Source organism: Musca autumnalis, unplaced genomic scaffold (assembly GCF_047663935.1).
Source record: "Musca autumnalis isolate F117 unplaced genomic scaffold, ASM4766393v1 scaffold_4, whole genome shotgun sequence".
Classification (NCBI taxonomy): Eukaryota; Metazoa; Arthropoda; class Insecta; order Diptera; family Muscidae; genus Musca; species Musca autumnalis.
In genome coordinates, this window is record NW_027411977.1 from 52581352 (window position 1) to 52605403 (window position 24052).

The 24052-nt window shown below is 37.4% G+C and overlaps 1 protein-coding gene across 3 annotated transcripts in view; it reads right to left on the reverse strand.

Annotated features, from left to right (window-relative positions):
* shep (RNA binding motif single stranded interacting protein alan shepard) overlaps positions 1 to 24052 on the reverse strand; it is a 1233958-nt gene that overhangs the window by 256442 nt on the left and 953464 nt on the right. The window contains exon 1 of one of the 3 annotated variants that reach the window (XM_073985864.1): positions 6768 to 7371. The exons of the other annotated variants lie outside the window; for them this stretch is intronic. The gene's annotated coding sequence lies outside the window, so the exon portion shown is untranslated. Of the gene's footprint in view, positions 1 to 6767; positions 7372 to 24052 lie in introns of those variants that run through there. 3 annotated transcript variants of the gene reach the window in all.

Here is a 24052-nt window from a genome sequence, read left to right on the forward strand (position 1 = left end):
TTTAATGCGGCTAAAACCTTGAAAATACCGAAAATCGGGCGATACCGTTCTATTGGAGCTATATCAAAACGTGGACCTATGTACATAATTTTTATCAGAAAAGTTTTTTGGTCCATTGGGAACCCTCAATGCAAAATTTCGGCGTATTTGGGCGTGAAACATATGTAAAATCTTCAAAATTCCGAAAATCGGAAAATCGGTAGGTTCAGGTCCACGCCTTCATATAGCCCCCATAGAACGGTACCTGCCGATTTTCGTTATTGTGAAGGCTGTGGCCACAATAAGTCATTGAAATGGCTGAAATTTGTATTCAACTTTCCTCTCTAAATTTGTCGGTATAGGTCCACACCTTCATATAGCCCCCCTTTCGGTTTTTTAAGGTTGTGGCCTCAATATTCATACAAAGTTGCTGAAATTGGATATTAAGTCTTTGTTGGGGTAATAAAACTTTCACACAAAAATTTGTTGGTACAGGTCCACGCCCACACCTACAGCCCCCATAGAACGGTACCACCCGATTTTCGGTATTTTGAAGGTTTTAGCTTCATTGTCACACCGAAATGGCTGAAATTTGGTACTTAGCCTTCGTTGGGAATATAAAATTTTCCCCCAGAATTTTGTTGGTATGGGTCCACGCCTTCATATAGCCCCCATAGAACGGTACCTCCGATTTTCGGTATTTTGAAGGTTGTGGCCACAACAAGCCACTGAAATGGCTGGGATGTGGTATTTAGTCCACGTTGGAAGTAAAATCCTTTCCGACTAAATTTCGTCGGTATAGGTCCACGTCTCGATATAGCCCCCATAGAACGGTACCTCCCGATTTTCGTAATTGTGAAGGATGTGATGTCAATATCTCACCGAACAAGTAAAGAAGTATCAGTCGGCTTTGCCGACAGAGATATACCCTCAGCCAGTGTGAATTAAAATACTTTTTTTCCGAAAAAACGTATGTAGTTAGGTGGGTTTCAAAATTATGGGCGTATGAACTTCCCGACAAAAATATGGACTATGATAAAAGCTCAAAGCTTCAAGAGTTGCCATGCGCTCCAGCCACTACATATGGTGCCATAGGGATTTTTACACTTTTCTTGCTGTTTTCTCAAGAAGTATATACTTGCCCCTGATAAAGATTTTACCTCCGTAATGGATACAGCGAATGCAAGTTGCTTCAACAAAAATCAAAGTGAATCGAGAATCGAGAGCAGGTATTAATGTGAATTTATCCGAAATTTTGTGTGGGAGGTACCCGACGGAGTGGAGAAATACAGTCCATATTCGGACATGATCTATATCTATGTTCTCAGGAAGTAAGGACCTGCCCCTGATGAAACGTTTACCGTCGTATGGGGGGAAGTGAATACAAGTTGCCAGAACAAAAAACGAAGCGCTGCAAGAACAGGTCCTAAACTGAACTTCTCCGAAATATTGTGTGGGAGGTACCCGAAGGAGTGAACCGATTGAGTCCATATTGGAACATTGCTAAATCTATTCCAAATTGTCTGAAACACATTTTGTCCAAACATACTTGGGTCTAAACCCATTATTTCCTTGAGGCACATTTTTCCCGTATGAAAGTATATATACCCTCGTTAGCACAAATGCTGAGGGTATAAAAAACCTTAAACTTTACATGTTCCAAATTTTATGTGGGAGATACCCTAAAGAGTGGTACGATGTACGTTCCATATTTGGACGAAATCCAAGTATGTACGCGAGTGTTATGTTAGGCACAATCAAGTTTTGTTAGTGCCGGCAGATTTTTTGGAGCTCCAGGGCCACTATCTCAAAAAGTATGGACTTGTCATCGAAAAAGAATACACCGTCAAGGAAAAGAATACAAAGTCAAAATTTGATGTTTAACCAAAAAATATGCCGTTTATTGACCATTAATAGGTCAAAAAAATTTTAAGGAAAATTCTCTTATTTGAAGACAAAATTTTTATGTTTTCAATAAACTCACAAAAATATATGAAGACTGAACACCAAATTTCTGTAATTTTGGGTGGATAATGTGGCTAAAACCTTAAAAACCCGAAAATTAGGCGGTACCGTTCCACAGGGGTTATATCAAAACGTGAACCAATGCCAACAATTCTCTGTAAAAATATTTCGCAAGACCTGGCGAAGACTAAATTCCAAATATCAGCTACATTGGTTGTTTAATGCGGCTAAAACCTTGAAAATACCGAAAATCGGGCGATACCGTTCTATTGGAGCTATATCAAAACGTGGACCTATGTACATAATTTTTATCAGAAAAGTTTTTTGGTCCATTGGGAACCCTCAATGCAAAATTTCGGCGTATTTGGGCGTGAAACATATGTAAAATCTTCAAATTCCGAAAATCGGGAGGTACCGTTATATGGGGTCTATGTGAAAACATGGACCGATGTCCATAATTTTTATCGGAAAAGTTCTTTGTAAAGTGAAAACCCCGCATCTCAAAATTCAACCAATTTGGTTGATAAGTTTAGCTAAAATATTCAAAATACCGAAACATTAAGAAGTACCGTTGCATGGGGACTACCCCAAAACGTGGACCGACCTTCCTAATTTTTTTGCTCTCTACATTGTCAGTGAACTATAAGTATTTATACCAAAATTCATCTGCAAACGCCAACTCCTTTTATATTTGGCCACCGTTTATTTGAACTCCCGACATAGTGCAGCGTTTTTTTGAGGTTATGCGCCATTATCTCGGGAACTATGGACTTACTCTCGAAAAAAATTACAATGACGTAACGGGGGCCGCACGAACATCCTCTTACAAAAAATGTCATAACGATTCGTGAGGTGTCACTAAACTGCACTTATTTCAAATTTTGTGTGGGAGGTACCAGAAGGAGTGGACCGAAAGACAGACGGATGGACGGACATTGCTAGATCTACTCAAAATTGTCTGAAACGGATATCGTACAAACATACTTAGACCCAAGACCATTATTTCGATTAGGTACATTTTTGGTCGTATCAAAGTGTATATACCCTCTTTAGCCTAAAGGCTGAGGGTATAAGAATTGAAATTTGTTATTTAGTATTTTATGGGGTTATAAAATGGTCGAGAAAAGAATTATCAGTATAGGTCCACATCTTCCTATATCTCCCATACAATCGTACCTCTTGATTTACGGTATTTTTTAGGTTTTAACCACATTATCTTACTGAAATATCTATCATCAATTTTATATTTAATTTTCTTTGAGTCTAAAAACTTTACGCCAGACTTTACGTTTTACGTTTTGATATAGCCCCCATAGAACGGTACCTACCGAATTTCGGTATTTTGAATTTTAGCGACGTTGTTTTACCGAAAATGTTCTTCATAAACGAAAGGAAACTAATTGTTCCATTTTACTTCAATACCACTCCTGGTGGAGGGTATAACAAGTTCGGCCGAACTTAAAGCCGATCTTACTTGTTTTCAATTCCTTCGATGGAACAAATGCACTATGTCAGGTATATTGAGTTTTATCCCAACATCGTACGATAACTATGCCGTCCGGAGATAAGGATCAATTCACTGTACTGTTCTTAGACTAGACTGGTGTCCACACATATACATAGTTGTTTTATAAGTGTGGATACGGCTTGTAATGATTTTGTGTCTTTAAAATCTTCGCTCCTGGCGACAGGAGGAAAATCGGCGTTAATGAATCCCCTCTGATGCCACCCTTGCCTTGTTTCAGGAGCAGGACTACCCTGCCAATATTCGAGGCTTTTGGTACAATATGGGTGCCTGACGACAAATTGAGAACACTGGTCAAATACTCATCTCCGGGTTCATATGTACATTTGCTTAAGCATTACCATTGAGTTTCTGCCTGCGCCCAACGTCCAACGTGTCGAATGGCATATGCAACATAGCTTCACCACCTCTTCGTCACGCTGTTGAAAGTTACAGCCACCGTATCATCCTTCTGCCCCAAAAGATCTAAAAAGCCAATATTCAATATTCGCACTGGCTGAGGGTATATCTATGTCGACAAAGCCTGAATGAAAGTTAATGCAATATATCTTCGCAGCCAAAGAGTTTAAAATACCAACGTAAATATTTTTGAATTAAAAAACATATTTTGAAAACCCCCCATAAAATACCATATGTTCGATAAAACCCTACAAATTCTCTAACATTGACAAATCTAAATTTATTTATTGTATGGCTGGCATTTCAGACTTAATTGATGAGTCAATTTGCCTTTTTGTTATCAACACGAATAAAATACTTGCTTCACAGATATATGTACATACATATGTTTGTATAAAAATAATAACAAAAACAAATAAGTAGGCACATATTAAATTATTTGCAAACATATTGTCTATACAATGAAGTACTCGTATAATAAAAGTTAGCTTGACATACATACATACAACATACATAGATACCCTGGATGTTTGTATGGATGTATGTATGTACAAAAGTAGCTAAAACACAATACCAATACTTAAATATTTACATCTTATCTTTGAAAGCAAGAATTTGTATTTTATTTTATTTTATTTTTTTGTTTTAGTTAAAATATCTTGAATGCGAACCCACTGTGGTTACTGGGTCTAAGAGATACCCAGTAACCACAGTGCACAGTGGTTCCTCCCGTGGACAAAAATCGAAAAATTGATGGCGACAAATTTGATTGCGATTGAAATAAATATTCTCTAAACATATCAAATTTTTAACATCCAGCCTTATTTTTGTAAATTTACAGTGGTAATACGCCAAGTTAAGTCGAAGAAGTTGTGATTTGTATGTGAAGCCTTAAAAACGAAAAATACCTCCGCAAAGCATTCGTAGGTTATGAGTAAAATTATAAAAAATTGCAGAGGTAAATGTGCAATTTTCAAAATGAAACTTATAGGTGATGGCATTGGCAATGTTATTACGAAAAAACGAATTCATAATTCGTTTTCTAACCTCATTAAAAATAAATTCTTAATAAATGACTTTTTCTGGTATTTTTAATATAATTACTATTAATTTATGTTGAGTTTTACTAATGTTGTGAGCATTTGTGAGTCTCGAAATTTTTTTTAGAATGGAGGGGAAAGTCTCTATTTTACGATTAAAAAAAGTCCAGCTGCCCCCATCTGCCACCCGCTAAATTATTCCTCTTATACCACGCCCGTAAAATCGTCAAAATTCCGAAAATCGGGAGGTACGTTTATATGGGAGCTATACCTAAACTTGGACCTATACTGAACATTTTTGGCAAGGAGGTATTTTGCTCACTCAGAACTCAAAATGCAAAATTACAACCAAATCGGTTGGAAAATGTGGGTAAAATCGTCAAAATTTCGAAAATCGGGAGGTACGTTTATATGGGGGCTATACCTAAACGTAGACCGATATTGACCATTTTTGGCATGGAGGTATTTGGTTCACTCAGAACTCAAAATGCCAAATTACAGCCAAATCAGTTGGAAAATTTCGCTAAAATTGTCAAAATACCGAAAATCTGAGGGTACATTTATATGGCGGCTATACCTAAACGTGGACCTATATTGAATATTTTTTGCAACGAGGTAGTTTATTCACTCAGAACTCAAAATGCAAAATAACATCCAAATCGGTTGGTTAATTTGGCCAAAATCGTCAAAATACCACAAATCGGGCGGTACCTTTCTATGGGAGCTATACCCAAATATGGACCTACATCCACTAAAAATGGTTTTATATCTTTTTGGCTTGTTATAAACCTACTTTTAAAATTTCGAGGCGGTAGCTCGATTAGAACTATTTTTGGCACTCTTTTCCATACAAGTGGGACCACTGTGCAGTGGGTTCGCATACTATCTTTGTTTTAAGAGATTGTTCTCTGAATTTACTATTGGGGGGAATTTGATGAGCAGGTGGAGCTGTTGTTGTTAAGTGAGAGAGCGAGAGAGTAAAGTAATTATTTTGTTTTGTTTAGTCAAAGTTGTTGTTGCTGTTTACTGCTGCCACTGATGTTTGGGGAGCTATGTGGGGTTTTTGCATTTGTTGTTGTTGTTGGTACAGCGTTAGCTGTTCGTATGCCACGATACAAATTTAATAAAAAAAATGTTCAAACAACTATTTGACAAATACAACAAGAACTTCGTTTATTGTTTTGGGGGAATAAACGAAGAGTGAGTGTAATTTAAAGAAAAAAAAAAAAAAAAAAAATAGATAAATTTGTTATGTTTTGTTGATGTTGTTCATTGGTATGTGTGGGTATCTTGAGACCGTTCGTTGTAGTATGTTTGTGGTTAAAACAAGACAATGGTCATGATGATGTTGTTCCTGGTTAGTTGGCACTTGAAAAGAGTTAAGAAGAGAACGTTTAAATTTTCTTTCTTTTTTGGAAATTTTGGTTTGTTTGGAGCACTTTTGTTGTTGTTGTTGCATTTTTTTGTTTTCCATACATCACAAAAGATAAGTGTTAATAAAATATTTAATATTTTGTCCAAAACAAAAAACATTTTGAGAATTTTTCCTTGGCATATTGTCTGAAAACACACACGAACACACCAAACATATTGGCAAAATATTCAATAAAAATATAAACGCACACACACAGCTATAGATATTCTACGAACAGTAACAAAGGCCAGCGGCAATATACGGAAGGAGATTTAAACAGAATTGCAAAAAAATAAACACGTCAACAATATGGCCAAATACAAGAATGACTTTCTATTTTCTTGCAAAAAGTATAGGAACAGACGATTGTAGTTTTTTTTTTCTATTTGATCCATAATTTTTGCATTGTTATAAATATTTATTTATTTAAAATCAAAATAATCACCTTTTTCAAAATAATTTTTAATTTTATTTTACTTGGGAATTTTCTCTTAATTTTATTTTACTTGGGAAGAAAACCTTGTTTTGTTACAAATTTGCACTTTACTTTTCACTGATATATCTTTTTTTATTTTCTTAAATAATTTCCAAAATTTAAAGAAAACTAATTTTGTTTATTTTTTTTCTATTGAGGAATTTTTGTTTTGCGGAACCACTTTTGGACGACACAACAACGACAAAAACTAAACTACTCTATGTTGGGTTAACGCGATGACAAAAGCGGTGATGATGACAGCGGAGACGAAGAAGTAAACACGACGACGACGGCAACAAACAACGACCTTTAAAATTTTTGCTGCTTTGTATTATATTTTTTATTTTGCTTCTTTAAACTTTTTCTTGTTTATTTTTTTTTTTGTATTCGTTTGCATGAATTTCTTTTTTTTTGTTTGCTTTATTTCCACTTTATTATTTTACACTTTCCGACGAACAAACAACTCTTTAGATTAGAACTTAAACAGCAACCCTACTTGTAGTTCAACTCAGTAAAGACTGAATTCATTTTCGCCAAAGTCCCCCAACACAACGGCAAGCGATTGGAGGAGTACAGAGAGATAGAGCGAGAGAGAGAGTAAGCGTTAGCAATAAATTCTCATTTCCGCTTGTTGGGGGGATACAACAAAAACAGCCGGTTCGTATGATGTTATTTTCTTATCGCCAGTGCAATAACAAATACACTCATACTCTTGGCGCATGACCATTAACAAAAAAGGCAGGTCTCTTTGTTTAAAAATTTCTCTTAATATTAAAAACCACATAAGTGTTGTCGAGTTGTAAAACGTGAAATCAGCAAAAAATTATTTCCCATATCCCCAACACAAGGGAAGTCCACACTTTCATAAGGGACTTGACTTTTTCCGAAGTGGTATGCCTGACATATGACGTGACAATATGATCACGTACATAACACAACAACTACTACCAAGAAACCCCTTACAGTCATGTTTACCCACTCTACCTGACACTAGTGGTATAACAGGCCACACACTGGTAAATTTAACTCAAGTGTATTTTTGCAACCATCGTAGTACGTGCTTAGGGCGAATAATTCGCATTCACTTCATGCCTCGAGTCACTCATATATTGCAGAGTTTGTTGCTGATGGCGAGTTGGCTACTGCAGGGAGTTAGCTACGCGGATTGGAACTACAGTTTGTTCTAAATTCACTAACGTACACCTTGGTGTTACCATAAATGAGCAAGATGAGCACTCGCCTTTACGTTTTCTTACGATTCACCACCCAAAACCTCTCTTCGTGTTCATCATTGCCTAAACCAATACCGACTAAGAAGAGGGTCGTGTGTGTGATGCGCCGAAAAGCTTCGTAACCTCAACAATACCAACGAATAGCATGACCCTAGACTAACGCCCGAGCGACGAATCCATCGTGTCAACAACCGAACGCCGTACTCATCATGTTCCCGAACACCGATACTCGAGTCTCAACACCCGAACGCCGTATCCATCGTGTTCCCGAACATCAACAGCCGAGCGCCGAACCCATCGTCTTCCCGATCATCTGCAGCCGAACCCCGAATACATCGTCTTTTCGATCATCTGCAGCCGAACACAGAATACATCGTCTTCCCGATCATCTGCAGCCAAACACCTAATTGATCGTCTTCCCGATCATCTGCAGCCGAACACCGAATTCATCGTCTTCCCGGTCATTCACACCCGAACACAGACAACACCGTTTCCCTCGAAGAAGAACTCGCTAGTTCAGCGAGGGTTTTCACTTCTACAGGACCTTCGGGTCTTCTGTACCATTCGGCACTGGACTTTCGGGTTTTTCAGTTCTACAGGGCTTCCGAGTCGTCTGTTCCATTCGGCACTGGACCTTCTGGTCAGCTGTTCCACTGTTAGAGTAATAGTGTTACATTGCAGAAACTAGACCGTAGCCTTAGACTAACAATCAAGCGACGAATCCTCGTGTCAACAACCGAACACCGAATAAATCGTCTTCCCGATCATCTACAGCCGAACACCGAATACATCGTCTTCCCGATCATCTGCAGCCGAACCCCGAATACATCGTCTTCTCGATCATCTGCAGCCGAACACAGAATACATCGTCTTCCCGATCATCTGCAGCCAAACACCTAATTGATCGTCTTCCCGATCATCGGCAGCCGAACACAGACAACACCGTTTCCCTCGAAGAAGAACTCGCTAAGTCAGCGAGGGGTTTTCAGTTCTACAGGGCCTTCGGGTCATCTGTTCCATTCGGCACTGGACCTTCGGGGTGTTCAGTTCTACAGGGCTTCCGAGCCGTCTGTTCCATTCGGCACTGGACCTTCGGGTTTTTTCAGTTCTACAGGGCTTCCGAGTCGTCTGTTCCATTCGTCTGGGCCTTCGGGTTTTTCAGTTCTACAGGGCCTTCGGGTCAGCTGTTCCACTGTTTGAGTAATAGTGTTACATTGTAGAAACTAGATCGTAGCCTTACACTAACACTCAAGCGACGAATCCATCGTATCAACAACCGAACACCGAATACATCGTCTTCCCGATCATCTACAGCCGAACACCGAATACATTGTCTTTCCGATCATTAGCGTCCGAATATCGAATACAATCCCAGATATAGCCCTCAGGAAAGGGATATTACTAGTCTTTTTATTTCGTAAGGTTTAGTGGCTCCTTATGGATACCCTGGACACAACTGAACTTACCCCAGTCGACGAGAAAACCACGTTACAAACACAGTTATGTTGCTTATGGTCACCTCTTGGATCAGGTTTAACGTTTTATCACAGGTAGTCCATGTTATACTAATCACAATAATAAACATATAGTTTTCCGGCAGGAAGTCTATACTTTCCGAAATATGGTTCGCGATTCGGGCTACCAAAACGGAAAATTCGAACCAGAATAAAAAAAATAATAACACAAGGAGAACCACAAAAGTTTGCAGCCTAGGCAGCACGTACTGTTGCCATTTGACTTTTTTTTTGAACATTTGACAGTTTTAACCTAAACGTACTCAGAACAGTTTGACATACGATCATGTGTTGTGTTGTTTACAGTCACATGATTCAGACGCCGCCAAAACATGGTTTTTGAACGCTTAGGCAGTATCTTCTGGCAACGAAAATCGTTGACCACACCTTTTTTTCTTGATGTTAGGGAATCAATTTAAGTGATTGGTTGCCAAGGCAGGGCTGTACGGCGGATGACCCATCAATTCCATGTTCTGAATCGATGTTTGAGAGCTTGCATTGTCATGATGCACAATGATTCGTTTCCTCAAAGTTCGTTTTCCGATTTTCTCCAAAGATTTCAGGCAAACAAATTGTAGTGTACCCCTCAAAATTAACCGTCCTACGTGGCTCAAGCCGTATAGTCGGCACATGCCCAGTTTTACCGAAAAAACAGGGGACCACTTCCTTCGAAAAGATTTTTCCATGATCAAGTTTCGGTGGATTTCGCTCAAGTTTGAGGATGCCCACGGTCGATTACTGTTTTGTTTCGGGCTCATACGCATACATCCAAGATTTGTCTGTGACGATCTTATGAACGTCGTTTGAAGCACATATTTATTCACATTTTCTTTGCACCAATCCACAAGAGCCTTTTTTGAGCACTTTTCACATTGTGCTGGATCTAACGAGAAAATGTCAAATGTCACGGTGCGCCTGAAAGGTGTTTACACCTAGTAAGTTCTGAAACTACAATGTTCATAGATGAGAAAAATAAATTGACTTTCGTAATATTTTGTCCAAACTTAGTTTAAGTTCGAAGATGGTCCTTATCGGTCCATTCCTTCTGGTATCTCCCCCATAAAAGGTCAGAACTATTCAATAAAATTGTGCGCACGTAACAGATTTGGTCCATACTTTGCACATAGATCAGGTTCGAATATGGACTATATATCCACTTCTTCGGGTACCTCCCACACAAAATTTCACTGTGTGTGATTTTCTGAGTCATGTTTTATTAACCATTTTCTGACTCCACAGTGTGATAGAACACCAAAAAAGAGAAGACACTTGTCTCGCCGTTTTTCCCTGCCTCATAAACTTTCGCGGTTATAGGCCTCCAAAGGTTTGAGGCTTTGATGTAAAAAGTCAGGACTATATCTTCCAAACCGTTAGGAAATTTGAATTTATCTCAGAGGCAAAGTTGTAGCTCTTGTCATAAAGAACAAAAATTGTGAACACATATAATCCATCAAACTACATCTGCAAGGTCAAATTTCTTTTAAAATTGTTTTCTCGGGTTTTGGTCTACAGATATCAAACCGATCAAATTTGAAGCAAACAACCAACTACAAAAACGTACCTCAGATCTCAATAAACATCTTTCTAGAATATACGAACCCTGTATGGACGGTTCTTACAGGTCAAAATAGGAAAGCAAGTGTGATTTGTATCCTGTTTTCTCTGGTTCGGGTCCACAGATACTAAACCAGTCAATATTCAAGAAAACAACCAACTACAATAATGTACCAAAGGCATCAGTAAACAACTTTCTGGAACATGCAAAATGTCTATGAACGGTTCTTAATGGTAAAAATAGCAAAAATCTTTTGAAAATATTAAATTTTAATACTTTTTCCTCCGACTCTGGTCCAAAGATACCCAACCGCCCAAAAAACGTCGAAACACGTGTTTTCTTTTTTGGTCTTCTATCACGCTACGGTGTCAGAATATGGTTAATAATTTTCGTGTTGTACAGTGTTTCGGAAGAGGGCAGTTTAGGACCTCCTCTCGAATTGTTTTGAGTTTTCTTGCATCAGCTTGCACGCACGGCCCCTATTACGACGATATAAGTTTTTTGAGTGGCAAGTCCACATTTTTTGAGAAAATGACCCGAGAGCTGTAAAATACCCTGCGACCAGCATGTATTGTGGCTGCCCCAGCCACCGCACCTCACGATAACTCTCGAACCGAATATACCGAATCCAGGTATTTTGTGATTTTTAGTCATATTTTCAAACCCAATTAGCTATAATTTGACATTTAGGGTTCCGAGTGATCAACAAAATTAAATTCCAAAAATTATGGGCATACGTTCATGTTTTGGTATAGCCCCCATGTAATGGAAACTCCCGATTTTCGGTATTTGGAGGATTTTAACTATAATTTTTAACCGAACTAGGTGTTATTTGATATTTGAGATTCTCAGTAGTCACGAAACTTCTCCACCAAAAATCGTCAACAAAGGTCTATGTTTTGGTATAGCCCCCATATAATAGAAACTCCCGATTTTCGGTATTTTGAGGATTTTAGCTAAAATTTTTACCCAGACTATCTGTTATTTGACATTTCAGGTTCTCAGTGGCCACGAATTTTGTCTACCAAAAATCGTCAATATAGATCCATATTTTGGTATAGCCCATATAACGGTACCTCGCGATTTTAGGTATTTTGAGAATTTAAGCTACAATTTTTAACCGAACTATCTGTAGTTTGACATTTCTGGTTCTCAATGGCCACAAAACTTCCCCACCACAAATCGTCGTCATCGTTTTTTTTGACTTTTGAAGTTCCCTGCAGTTAAAGAACTTTTCCCCCAAAACTTGTAAAGATAGGTGGTACCTTTCTGAACCCATTTTAGATTGGATTAGATAATTATTCCATTTTAATAAGGACTATTTTGTGTTGGATGGTATATAAAGTTTGAGCCTGTTGAAAATTTTGTACCGATTTCGTTGCGATATCGGAGGGAATGTCGGAAATAAATCTTCCTTCCGATTATATCAAGGATTTTCTTCAGATTTTGTTTCGAAATCGATCTAATTTCGCTCCGACATTTCCGAGATTATGTCAACCACTTCATACAACTTTCATTAAGATATCATTACGATTTCGGATCCGACATCGGACGTAGCATCCGAATTTTGTTGCGATTTCATTACGAGTCGGTACGATTGGTTTGTTAGGTGGTTATGGCAACCATGAAGTACTACATATTTTAATTCCTTACTTATTTGTAGAATTTTTTCCGGTGTTTAACAAAAGCACAAATCCACAAAGTTGACATCACCAAAATACAAAACCGGCATAATTTATGATGAAAACCTCTTAATTATACTATCTACTAAACATCTTACAGTTTCCATATGTCCACATAAAGAAGACACTAATTCATATATTTTTCATTATTTAGTGATAATTTTTTATGCCGGTTGTAGTTTGAAAATATTTTCTAAATTAATAAGAACAATTTTGTAGTTTTAATAAAATAAATATAATTTGTGAAAATATATTTTTGTTGAAGTTTGTTTTTATCTCTTAAAATATTTTTTGTTTCCATTCTCTTAAATTCACCAATCTGAGATAGAGAGCCGGAGAGTCTTGTTTTGTTCATTGATTTTTGTTTGGTAGTGAGAGTAAATATTGTTGGGGCCAAGAGTCAGTGAGAATGCTATGAGCAATGTTTTGCTTTTTTGGGTTTTCTGTTTTGCTTGCTTTCCATCCAATAAACACAATAAACAAGTGTATGGCTGTAGTAAAAGCTGACTCAACCCAGCACCACCCAATTTTAAATACAGTTACAGTGGGTAAAGATATGATGAGACTGCAAATTAATGTTGGAATTTGCAAACGACTAAAATTACTAATCCGCACTCGGGGATTTTTTTAATCCACGAAGGGAAGGTCTATAAGAACGCATTAGGGCATTATCGGGAGAAGCATGAAGAATAAGACAAGTAAGAACGGCGTTAAGTTCGGCTGGGGCTCACTTTTTGTAGGCTCCACCACGAACCGTGTTGAAGTAAATAAGAACAATTAGTTTCATTTCGTTTATGAAAGTAAAAAACTTTTCCTTATTAATTGTAGGAGCAGAATATTCTAACTGATAATACTGCCTTAAGGGATCCAATATGCGGTGCCATCGTTGTTCTTTCCACAACATATACCAATATCTAAAATTTTCGAATCCTCTGGCAACACACAATATTGAATTATGCAATATCGCCTCGAAAATATTACAAAAAATTGGGAAATACTGGTTAGACTTAAAACTCGATATATCTTCTGGACACAAAATTCCAATTACCAACCATCTCGGTAGAAAAAGGTGATTAAAATCTTCAAAAACATCTTTATTGGGGGTTATACCAAAAAGTGGACCTATACTGTCTGCCTTTTTCGAAAGGATGTTTTGCACCTGTAATAATGTTTTGTACCCCTAGCGAAGACTAATTAACACATATCAGTTAGTCACGTATTTTGGCTAAAAATTTTAAAATAACGAAAATCGGGAGTGCCTTTCTATGGAGGCTGTATAAAACGTTGACCTGTACCGAGAAATTTGCGAAGGGAAGTTTTACACCCCCAACGAAGAATGAATATCAAATATCAGCCAATTCGGTGGGATATTGAGGCCACAACCTTCAAAATACTGAAAATTGGCAGGTACCGCTCTTTTAGGGCTATATGAAGATGTGGACCTATACCGACGAATTTCAGGTGGAAAGTTTTATACCCCCAACGAATAAATACCAAATTTCAGCCATTTCGATGGGAGATTGAGGCCACAACCTTAAAAATACCGAAATTTGGGAAGTACCGTTCTAAGGGGGGTATATGAGAAAGTGAACCTATGCCGACAAATTTCAGATGAAAAATTGTATACCCCAATGAAGAATAAATACCAAATTTCAGCCATTTCGATGGGAGATTGAGGTCACCACCTTCAAAATGCCGAAGATCGGGAGGTACCGTTATATGGGGAGGTACCGCTGATGATGTGGACCTATGCCGACAAATTTCAGGTGGAAAGTTTTATACCCCCAATCAAGAATAAATACCAAATTTCAGCCATTTCGTTGGGATATTGAGCCCACAATCTTCAAAATACCGAAAATCGAGAGGTATCGTTCTCTGAGGGCTATGTGAAGGCGTGGACCTGTACCAATAATTTTCAGGTGGTAAGTTTAGTACCCCAACGAAGAATAAATACCAAATTTCAGCCATTTCGATGGGATATTGACACCACAATCTTCAAAACACCGAAAGTCGGAAAGTACAGTCCAATGGGGGATATATGAGGACGTGGACCTATGCCGACAAATTTCAAGTGCAAAGTTTTATACCCCTAATTAAGAATAAATACCAAATATAAACCATTTCGATGGTAGATTGAGGCCACAATTTTCAAAATACCGAAAATCGGGAGGTACCGTTCTATGGGGGATGTATGAGGACGTGGACCTATGCCGACAAATTTCAGGTGGCAAGTTTTATACCCTCCAATGAAGAATAAATACCAAATTTCAGCCATTTCGATGGTAGATTTAGGCCACAACCTTCAAAATACCGAAAATCGGGAGGTACCGTTTTATGGGGGACATATGATGACATGGATCTATGCCGACAAATTTCAGGTGGAAAGTGTCATACCCCGAATGAAGAATAAATACCAACTTTCAGCCATTTCGATGGGAGATTGAGGCCACCACCTTCAAAATAACGAAAATCGGGAGTTACCGTTCTATGGCGGATATGTGAGGACATGGGCCTATGCCTACAAATTTCAGGTGGAAAGTTTTATACCCCTAATTAAGAATAAATACCAAATATAAACCATTTCGATGGTAGATTGAGGCCACAATTTTCAAAATACCGAAAATCGGGAGGTACCGTTCTATGGGGGATGTATGAGGACGTGGACCTATGCCGACAAATTTCAGGTGGAAAGTTTTATACCCTCCAATGAAGAATAAATACCAAATTTCAGCCATTTCGATGGTAGATTTAGGCCACAACCTTCAAAATACCGAAAATCGGGAGGTACCGTTTTATGGGGGACATATGATGACATGGATCTATGCCGACAAATTTCAGGTGGAAAGTTTCATACCCCGAATAAAGAATAAATACCAAATTTCAGCCATTTCGATGGGAGATTGAGGCCACCACCTTCAAAATACCGAAAATCGGGAGGTACCGTTCTATGGCGGATATGTGAGGACATGGACCTATGCCTACAAATTTCAGGTGGAAAGTTTTATATCCCCAATGAAGAATAAATACCAAATTTAAGCCATTTCGATGGGATATTGAGACCACAATCTTCAAAATACCGAAAATCGGGAGGTACAGTTCTATGGGGGCTATATGAGGACGTGAACCTATGCCGACAAATTTCAGGTGGAAAGTTTTATACCCCCAATGAAGAATAAATATCAAATTTCAGACTTTTCGGTGGTATATTGAGGACACTACCTTCAAAATATCGAAAATCGGGAGGTACCGTTCTATGGGGGCTATATGAAGGCGTTGGCCGATATAGTCCATTTTCAATACCAAACATCCTCTGTCTTTAAAATTGCGAGCTGTATCTTGATTTCAACAGACGGACGGACATACGGACATGGTATATCGACTTAGAATTTTAGCTGATCAGGAATATATGTATATACTTTATGGGGTCTCAGACGAATATTTCGATGTGTTACAAACAGAATGACAAATATAGTTATACCCTCCGTATTACTGTGAGAAACTGAAGGAGTGCTCATAAAAATATAAAATTTCAGCACAATGCGTGAACTGAATTGTAAAGCAAAATTTTTGAATTTTTCAGAGGAGATACCTGTACGAATACGGGTAATTTCTTTCGTGCCAACCAGCCACTTGTGTTCAAGCTTTTATGTCAATACGTTAGGAAACATTGACGTTTCTAAGATTCCTCATGCCAGACTGACTTACTTGTAACTCCTCTCCTAGTGTATTTCTCCATAAACTGCCCACTGTACCTATTGGTATTTGCCAATACCATATGTTAAATATACCGCTAAATGCAAGTGAAAAAATAGTTGTTAAAAATATTTAAATGTCATCATCATTGTTGTTGAAGTATGCGAGAACCATAACTATGAAACACAACTTCACTACAATGTCTCGTTCGTTACCAATAAAATGGCAAATAACAACAACAACAAACACAATAACAACAATAATATACATAGAAATAAACAAAACAAAATTTCAAATTCCTTCGTTTCGATAATGTACAACGACGACAAAGACTCAGAGACAACAACAACAAAAAGCACAGGGCAAAAAGTGAGAAAAATTGCAAAATGCCGGCCCCAAGACAATAGCGGGAAGGAGGGGGCTACATATACAACGTGCACCGTCACAGCCTGGTACAAAACGAACACGAAAAAATCGTAAGTCGGCAAAGTAATAATGGAATAATGCAAAAAAAAACACAAACACTCATAAACAACAATGAAAATAAAATATGAATAAAGAAGAAAAAAACACATATGCAAAAAAGTAACAAACAAAATGACAACAAGGCAGACAAATGACAGAACAGAGGAGAACACGTCAATGATGATGATGATGAACCCGGCAACAATGTTTGAGGTAAACTTAATTCAGTTATTTTCTTGTAACGTGGCACATGCCAGCGTCAGCGTCTGACCACAAAGGCGAATGATAAATTTATTTATTAAAATAATGTTTTATTACATACCCAGCGTTACTGCCATTAGCGATTGACGGGTTTAGCGATAGAGCTTTGTGGTAGGCGTAACTATTTAAAAATCAACCTCGTAACCCATTATTTCTAGAGATACATGTCGCACCGAATATGTAGTTATTCTTTGGACACTAAAGTTAGAAAAATAAGCTGAAAAATATGACCACCACCTATAAAACATCAGGTCCTCTGTACAAAGAAAACCACCTGAGGTATTCTGTCTAAAGAAGACAACCTGAGGTCTTTTGTCTACAGAAGGTGATCTCCTATAAACAGAAGACCCCAGCTTAGGTTTTCAATCTAAAGCAGACCTCTTGAGTTCTTGCGTCTGTACACCACCTGAGGTATTCTGTTTAAAGAACACCACCATCTATAAAATAACTAAAGTTGTCTATCTTCTTCTGTCTAAAGCAGACCACTTGAGTTTGTTCGTCCGCAGAAGATCACCTGAAGTCTTCTGTTTAAAGAAGACCACCATCTATCTATAAATGTCATGCATATAGAATACCAGCTGAGGTCTTCTGCCCAAGACTACCTTAGGTTGTCTGCCTATAGACGATTTCCTGAGGTCTTCCATCTGTAAAATACCACCATCTAAAGAAGACCCCCTGAGGTCTTCTGTCTATAGACGATTTGATGAGGTGTTCTGTTTAAAGTAGACCACCTGACGTCTTCTGTATATAGGAAACCACCTGAGGTCCTCTGTCTACAGTCAATCTTAGGTCTTCTAGTTAAAGAAGACTACCTGAGGTCTTCAGTTTAGATAGGACCATCTAAGTTATAGATAGATGAACTTAAATGTGATAGTAAATTAACTGAGGCCTTCTATTTATAAAATACCACAATCTGCAGAAAACTATCTCAGGTCATTGTCTAAAGAAGACCATCTGAGGTCTTCTATCTATAAAATATCACCATCTATAGAAAGACCACCTTCTGTTGTCTATAGACGAGTTACTGATCTGAGATATTTTTTTTAAAGAAGACCATCATCTATGGAAGACCACTTGAGGTCTTCGGTCTATAAAAGACTGTCTGTAGAAGTTCACCTTAGATCTTCTGTCTATAGAAGACAAGGTGAATTCTTCTGTATATAGAAGACCAGATGAGATCGTTTGCCTATATAAGACCACCTGAGGTCTTCTTATATAAAATTCCAACAGATTTCCTGTGTCTCCGTCTATAGACGACCACTCGAGGTCTTCTCTCCATAAAATGCCACCATCTATAGGAGACCATATGAGGAATTCTTTCTAATGACGACTTCCTGAGGCATTCGGCGGTATTCTCTATATTCAAGACCACCTGAGGGTTTCTCTTTCTAGAAGGTCACATGAGGTTATCTGTCTATGGAAAACATAATATCGCTTTAAACAGGGCCACAACTAACAGCATCGGTATACATTTCCAAAGGTTCTTTGAACAGACCCTAAACTGCACTTAGACACAAATTTTTAACTTTTTTGGGGGAGGTACCCTAGGAGACGACCGATATGGTTCACTTTAGAAGCTAAACTAAATTTGGACAAAATATTAGGTTATCAAATGTTGGGACCAAATTGGTTGTCCAGTTCAAGATATATCGTGATATTGCCCAACTGAAACTAATTTTGGACAAAATATGAGGAAAGTCAAATTTTAGACCAAATCGGTTGATCTTTTCGAGAGTTATCGTGCTCTCCAGCTCTCCACTACACATGGTGCCATTGGTAATTTTTACACCTTTCGGGATGTTTTTCAAGAAGTATGGATTTGCCCCTAAAAAACTTTTACCGTCCTAATTGAGGGAGCGAATATAAGTTGTTACAATAAAAATCAAAGCGATTCGATGGCAGGTCCTAATCTGACCTTTTCCGAAATTTTGTGTGGGAGGTACCCGAAGGAGTTGACCGATTGAGTCCATATTGGAACCTCAAATATGAACCAAATTGGTTACTCCTCTCAAGAGCTATCGAGCGCACAAATCTTCTGATGATGGCTTATCATCGGTCCACACATTCCGCTACCTCTCCCACAAAAGTACAAGCATTTTTTAGGAGATTGTACTTGCAACCCCCTTTACGACGGAACAATTTTTTTCGGAGGCAAGTCCATACTTCCTGAAATAATGGCCTAATAGCTCCAAAAAAGCTGACGGCACCAACTAAAATGACAAAACCGAAAATTTGCATATCCAATATTTTCATCCAGTCATGTATAACGTTGGAATATGGACTATATTGGTACCTCCCACACGATTTTAACAAATCGTCTCGGAACATTTTGAATTTTTGTCCAAAAAGTTCTACTTGTGGGCAGTACTTCTTACGACGGCGTAATTTTTTTCGAGGGCAAGTCCATACTTCGTGAGTTAATTACCCAAAATCTCCAAAAAGCTTCGAAGGGAAAAATCGATTTGATCCTAACGTTGTAATGTAATAATTAATAATTGTTCTACAAACATCCCAGATGGACAAGAAAGACTTCTCTTATATCAATGAGTGCAAATCCATACTTCCTGAGAAATTGGGCCAAAAACTGAAAAAACCCCTATAGACGTCAGATGTAATGCGTTTGCTTCTGTCGCCACAGCTGACTGGTATTTTCTTTTTGTTTAATTATATGTTTAATGAAACCTCAAGGGGGTGCCACCGTGGTGCAATGGTATGCACACCAGCCTTGCACGCTGAAGGTCGTGGGTTCGATTCCCCCGCCAGTCAACATCAAAATTGTCAACTGTGGCAAAATACCCCTCAGTAATGTTGACGACATTTCCTGAGTATTTCAGTCATGTTAAACTTCTGTACAAAGTGGTGTCTTAAGACAAGCCGTTCGGATTTGGCGATAAACTGTAGGTCCCATATCATTGAGCTAATATGAATCGGGGTGCACTCATTGATATAAGAGAAGTCTCCCTTGTCCCGTATGGGAAGTTTGTGGAACAATTATATATAATTATAATGAAACCTCAAGGAGTATTTTTTAATATCTGAATAAATTTTAAATTACAAAAAAAAAAAACAATAAAAAAAATCAAATTTATTATTTTTTCCAGGTACTAAATATTAATAAAATTCTAAATTTTGGTGTACCAGAACTTTTAGAGAACAGCCTGAAACAATGTTTTGTTTTCGCAAAATGATGTGTAAAAGTGCCCTCTTTCAGCCCATATATACTTTTGTTGCCGTCCAGTTCCGTCCGATTAATACTTTTTTAAATTTATTGAAATTACATGGCCATAAATGTGTGTTTTTATACCCTTAGCATTTATGCTAACGTCGCGACGTTATATGAGGAAAAGTCAAATTTTTTTAAAATTCCATCTGGAAAAAATTAAAAAAAAATTTGAAGCTACATGAAAGATTTTTGGTGCATAGGTTGAAAAAAAAATCCCATTCTCAAATCTGTTAGAAATGCCAATTTTGGATATTGCGCGCAGTTAATTATATTGAGAAATATTGTTAATTTAAGGCTTCATATACATATACTCTGTGTTTACTGAGGTACCATAACTTTAGTGAAAAAATTGTAAATTTTCGCGGAAATTAGGAAAGAATTGAAAAAAAATTGGTGGTTTACAACTTGTTTTAATAAAAATCAATCTTTTTATTAAAATCAATCTTTTATTAAAAGTGTTTAAAAAAATATGTAAGTAATCTAAACATTGCGAAGATTCAAATGAAACCAAAACTATACAAATCTCAAAGACATAAAACTGTAAAGACTGTCAAAGATGCATAATTCACAAATGTTTATGAAACAAAGTATAAAACATTTGAAACAAATATAATACAAAGTATAAACATTTTACTAACAACAGGGGTATGTTAATGATAACAAGTAAAAAAGCGTTAAGTTCGGCCGGGCCGAACTTTTCATACCCTCCACCATAAAATATTCTGAACTAAAATGGAATAATTAGTTTTTATTCCTGTCCCCAACTTTAAGTGGGTACGTTAAAATTTCAGATAATGTACATAAAACGTTTCATTCGGTAGGCCCTTTTTTATGGTGCCTATATCTAACTGTTGACAATTTTTGGTGGGCTAGAAATTGGGAGGTACCGTTATATAGGGGTTATAATAAAACATGGACCTATGTTGACAGTTTTTGATGGGAGCCTTTAATGTCAAATAACTCCTAATTCGGTTAAAAATTGTAGCTAGAATCTCAAAATACCGAAAATCGGTACATAACGTGGGAACTTCAAATGTCATTAACAGCTAGTTCGGATGTATGTGGGCTATACGAAAATATGAACTTAAATGAACAATTTTTGTTGGCTTTTATATTTCAAATTACAGAAAGTTCGTCCAAAAAGTAAAGCTAAGGTACGGAAAATCGGGAGGTTTGTTTTGGGGCTATACCAAAACATGGACCTACGTTCGGTTAAAAATTTTAAGTAAAGTCCTCAAAGTACCGAAAATCGGGAAGTATCGTTATATTGGGGCTATGTTGAAAATTGTTGATGCAGATGTGTGGTGACCACTACAACCTTCAAATTTCAAATTATAGTTAGTTCGGTTAAAAATTTTAGCTAAAATTGCCAATTACTGAAAATTGGGAGGTATCGTTATATGGGAGCTATATCCGAACATGAACCTATGTTGACAATTTTTTATGGAGAGGTGTTGTGACCACTAAGAACTTCAAATGTCAAATTACTGCTAGTTCGGTTTAATATTGTAGTTAAAATCATCAAATTACTGAAAATCGGGAGGTACTTTTATATGGGAGCTTTATCAATACATCGACCTTTCTTGACAATTTTTGGTGGAGAGATGTGGTGACCACTAAGAATTTCAAATGTCAAATGTTCAAATTACAGATAATTCGGTTAAAACTTGTAACCGTAAAATTCTCAAAATACCGAAAATCCGTTATATGGGGATAACAAAATCCGTTATACCGAGGTACCGTTATATGGGTCTACACCAAAACATGGACCTACGTTCATAATTATTTCGAATATAAGTTTTTTGGTCACTAATAACCCTAAATATCAAATTATAGCTAATTCGGTCTAGAAACGTGAATTTAAGCGTCAAAATACCTGAAATCGGGCGGTAACGTTATGTGGGGGCTATTCCAAAACATGGACCTATGTCCACTAGTTATATAAGTTTATTGACATTTAAGAACCCTAAATGTCAAATTATAGCTAAATCGGTCTGAAAATGTAGCTAAAAGCGTCAAAATACCGTAAATCGGGGGGTACCGTTATATGGGGGCTATACCAAAACGTGGACCTATGCCCACAACTTTTCTTATATAAGTTTATTGACCCTTAAGAACCCTAAATGTCAAATTATAGCTACATCGGTCTGAAAATGTAGCTAAAAACGTCAAAATACCGTAAATCGGGGGTTCCGTTATATGGGGCTATACCAAAACGTGGACCTATGTCCACAAGTTTTGTTATATAAGTTTATTGACACTTAGGAACCCTAAATGTCAAATTATAGCTAAATCGGTCTGAAAATGTAGCTAAAAACGTCAAAATACCGTAAATCGGGGGATACCGTTATATGGGGGCTATACCAAAACGTGGACTGATATAGCCCATCATCGAACTTGACCTGCCTGCAAACAAAAGACGCATTTTCCCAAAATTTCAGCTTCCTATCTCCATTTTTGTGGATACTAGAGTGATTACCACAGACGGACGGACGGATGTGCACAGATCGACTCAGAATTTTACCCTGATCAAGAATATATATACTTTATAGGGTTGCAAATGAGTATTTCAATGCTTTACAAACGGAAAAACAAACTTACCCCCAGTTTTTGTAACTTATTTTTGTTCGTTCGTCTATATTCGTAATAATTTAGGCATTCATAGCTCAGCCCCCAGATGACATACACATCTAATTTTTCGTATACCCGTTCCATATATCGTTAAGGATTCCTCATTTAAAAATCAGCGCTATACATTTGCGCTAAAGCAAGTAAATCGATCTACAAAATTTGACAATTCGTGTGAGAAGAATAAAATTTTTTACAAAAACTGGGGGTTAATATACCATCCATACTATGGTGGAGGGTATAAAAACCCCATTAAATAGTCCGGTCAAAATAGACATTGAAATAGCAAAAATTCCCACAGAGCTGAATTTTGGTGGAGAGCTAGGGTTTGCCATTAGAAGCAACGTCCTAAAAGTCCCCATCGATCCCATGTGTGCAAAAAAAAATTATTCGGGCAATTAGTAGACAATTATTGAATCTACAACTTTTACTTTAGCGGGCTTTTGCTAAGTATTACCGTTTTTGAGAAAAATTAAAAAAAACTGAATAATGCCTCCAAAGATGACCTTTGACCCCGAATAACTTGTTTTGCACACATGGGATCGATGGGGACTTTTAGGACGTTGCTTCTAATGGCCAACCCTAGCTCTCCACCAAAATTCAGCTTTGTGGGAATTTTTGCTATTTCCCCCTTATACGCATGTCTATTTTGACCGGACTATAAAGCGCAATTCGGCTTATACAAATTGTAGGAAAGCAAAAAGTTGGACTCAGGATTGTATTCAATAGCAGTTTCCAGTTCATCGAATATGAACTAAGCGGAATGTTGTTATGATATCGTAACAACAGAGCTTAACTCCATCTATTGACAAATGTTAACAATTGACTTTTCCCATCTTAGTATATTTACATCTTTGCAAATCTGTTTAGTAGTTTGCATATTACAGCTAACACAAACAAAACCAGTAAGGAAAGTCAAGATCAAAGATCAAAGTCGGGCGGGGCCGACTATATGATACCCTACACCACTGTGAATATGTAAAATATAAATCGGAGCTATAT